Source organism: Myotis davidii, unplaced genomic scaffold (genome assembly GCF_000327345.1).
Source record: "Myotis davidii unplaced genomic scaffold, ASM32734v1 scaffold534, whole genome shotgun sequence".
In the NCBI taxonomy this organism is placed as follows: domain Eukaryota; kingdom Metazoa; phylum Chordata; class Mammalia; order Chiroptera; family Vespertilionidae; genus Myotis; species Myotis davidii.
In genome coordinates, this window is record NW_006286678.1 from 7,169,890 (window position 1) to 7,173,670 (window position 3,781).

A 3,781-nucleotide genomic window follows, 5' to 3' on the forward strand; every position below is an offset into this window, starting at 1 on the left:
GCCATAGGGTATTTGTCATCTATTATATTTTCTGCCTTTACACTAAAGCTGCAACTTAAAGTGACTGATGGATATATCCTGGAGGTACCCAGAGATCATGAATATCCCAGGGCAACAGTGCATGAACTAGAATGGGAATCAGATGGAAGGGATGGAATGAACCTTGGCAGTACTGATTCTTTGCTTTATTGCTATTCCAGCTGGTGGTGGTCTATGAGGGTGTACCCTCTCTTATTGCCCATATCAGAATTGGAAAGATGCAAGATTTTTTGGAAGCCCAAATCACTGTGCTACCAACAATGGGTAAGGAAGCAGATTCTGTGTTCAGTAGATCAGAAGGTGACTCTAAGCTCTGTGAGGACAGGGCCCAGATAAGCCTTGTTCCTTGCTGTACCCCGAGTACCTAGCATAGTCCCTGCATAGCATAGGTACTCAATAAGTACCATTGAATTACTAAAGGGGTTTATTATTCCATGGTCAAACTTGTCCCCTTCCTCAAGGGTTCTGGCTGAATCTCTACACAGAAGCTCTAGAGATCTCTGCATTAGAGTACCTAGTGTCTTTGGACAAGAGGTATGGCTCTGCAGCCCTGGCTGGGTTCTGGGGCCTGAGGTGGTTTTGGGAATACAGACATGGGACATATGCAGTCAGCATTTGGAGAATTCAGAGTCAAGAACCATGCTGATTACAACATTAATCTGGAGGGCCTGGGTGGAGAGGCAAACTCAGGTTTGAGGCACAGAGATGGAACAAGCAGACTTGGAAGATTGATTAGGAGGCAGCCCTGGCCAGCCTCTTAAAGTGCTAGATGGAGACAGGGGGCTTTTATGAGGCAAATTCATCCTTACCCAGGACACTGAGGCTCTGAGGACAAATAGTAACTTTGAGTAGAAGCGCTTTCTACACACGTCTTCTTGATGCAGGGCCTCATATCCCCTACCCAACCCTTCTCAGGAACTTTCTTTGTTTCCACTTGAACGTAAGAAGTTTAACAGAATTAACAGCAGTCTCTTTTTCTAGATGTAAGATGGTTTTAAAAAATTAATTTTATTGGGATGGCATTGGTTAATGAAATTATATAGATTTCAGAGCTACAATTCTACAGCACGTCATCTGTACATTGTATTGTGTGTTCACCACCCCAAGTCAAGTCTCCTTCCATCACCATTTACCCCCAACTTTAGCCCTCTCCTTCTCCCCCTACCTCCCTTTCCCTCTGGTAATCACCATACTGTTGTCTGTCTATGAGGTTTTTTTGTTTTGCTTAACCCCTTCACCTTTTCTACCTAGCCCCCCTTCCCACTGACAGCTGTCAGTTTGTTCTCTGTATCTATATGTTTTTCTATTTTATTTGTTAGTTTATTTTGTTCATTAGATTTCACATATGAGTGAAATAATTTGGTACTTGTCTTTCTCTGACTGGCTTATTTTGCTTACTATAATACTCTTCAGGTCTATCCATGCTATTGCAAAAGGTGACATTCCCATCTTTTTATGGCCAAGTAGTATACCATTGTGTAAAAGCACCACAGCTTTTTTATCCACTCATCTACTGATGGGCACTTGGGCTGCTTCTTGACTATTATAAATCTTGGTTATTGTAAATAATGCTGCAATGAGCATAAAGATGCATATATTTTTTTAAATTAGTGCTTCAGGTTTCTTCAGATATGATGTAAGGTGGTTTATAACCTACAATATTTTTAGGATCCTTCCAATGCACCCCAAGGCTCCTTGAAGCAATTAAAACCACGCCCTCGGCAATATGCAGACTGCAGCAGCTCCTTTTGTCAGAATTTAAGTTTTTTTGGAGCACTTTCTCATCACATCTGGAAGCGATTGGGTTTGACTTGTGCAGAGAAAGGAAGCTTCCTATGGGGGTCCTTTTGAATTCTTAGTTATCTACTGTCTCTGACATATTATAGGCCATGGTCCCAAGTGCTCCCCAGACTTCATTTTCTTCCAAACCAATGAGGTTCATTTACTGGGAAAATCCAGCAACTAGCAGACACTATACAAACTGTTACGGAGCAATCTTACTAAAAATTATCTTGTTGGCCTGCATAGAGAAATTTAGGCAATGGGACACTCTGGGCCATTCCAAGCTTTCTGTGGACTCTTCTGGAGGTTTTATCATTTACATCAGACATTAAAATATGCCCACATCTCAATTAAATGTAAAAGTTTCCATAAAAATGTTGAAAGGATTTTTATAATTGTGCTTTTGAAATTATTTGCCTATGAATGACTTATTAAATTTATAGTTGACTATGGCTTCTTATCAATCAATCGTTGTGACTTCTCAGAAATTGTTTCAAAACAAGAGAATCGAATCTACAAATTATTCTCAGATGTAATGACATTTTTTAATGAATAATAATTAATGCAGTTGACATAATGCTACATTTTACAGGCATTTAATTAAATGCTTATTAATTTCAGTTTGCTTTTCTGTAGCTTGGAGCCAATTCAATATTTTTTTCTATAGGCCTCTGGAAAGCTGGGCTTAATAGGTAAAACAGCCCTGAGGGAATTTAATTCTGATGTTTGGCTCAGGAATAAAGATTTAAAGGTTACAGGATTACTGTTTCAAATATTAGAAGGTCTGTAATGTCAAAGAGGAATGAGACCAGTTCTGCAGTACTCCACAGGGCAGTCGCACATAACTCTCCAGATCAGCATATCAGAGAGGCTGTTTCAGGAGATGTGTGACCTGGAGGTGTTCTGTGGTAGCTGGAGGGGCTTTTTGTAGGAGCTGGGAAGTTGAAGAGGGCTGAGGGTTTAGAGTCAGAAGATCAGAGTTCAAGGCCCTGTGCCAATCATCACCTGTGTGACTTTGAGCAACAGAACCCACATAAATGTGCTTACCTCTTGCCTCTTCCTTCTTTGCTCAGCTCTTCATTGTGTGGATACATAGCCTTTTTGGCAACTTAAATCTCTCCCACTCCCCATTATCTTGGTTCTGTGCAATAAAGAAAGGTCTAGGAACTGATCCAGAAGTCTTCCTCCTTATATAGGGGTAGGAGAGTGGTTTGGGGAAAACATGAGGGCTACTTATGCATGTTTTTTTTGGTTTGTTGTCAAACCAACTTTAAGTGCATCTACTGTAGCAAATTTAAAATCTCAAATTCTTACTAGTTCATGCTCTATGGTGTGGGCTTCCGCTCTTACTGTCATTTGGTGTATATCTAGGAAACTGACAAAGTAAACCTAAGCATTATTCTAGAAACTATTAGAAAGGCCCCATTACTCCCAAAACCTATTTAGTATATTCTGACATGAAAACTCCATGGCTTGGCATTTTCTATTGTTTTGGATTGTTGACACTAGTGTTTTCCTCCCTGGGATAGATAATAGAGCTTGTGGACCATGGGGACAGAGTGTATGTGGGTGTGTGTATGAGAGAGAAATAGTGCCTTGGAGCTTTTAATAAGAGAATCCACAAGATTGCTAAAGAGTGATTCCAGAGAAGTAGGAGCAGAGTGTGAGGAAGAATAGCAATAATTTTTGAAGGGCTAGAAGACAGAATATTTTTCTTTATTTTGAAGCAGAAATGTGGAGGGTATAAAAATGAAGGATTTTGATAAATCTGAAATAAAGTCATCTGACATTTAAGAATTGTATTGAATTCTGAAACCTTTGGATTCTCATTTATATGACTTTTTAATTAAAATCTTTATTAAACCCATTGCAATTAATTTGTGCTGAATGCTATTGCTTTGATTAGTTTTTACCATAAAACATTTAAATCTCCTTCCTTCCTTCCTTCCTTCCTTCCTTC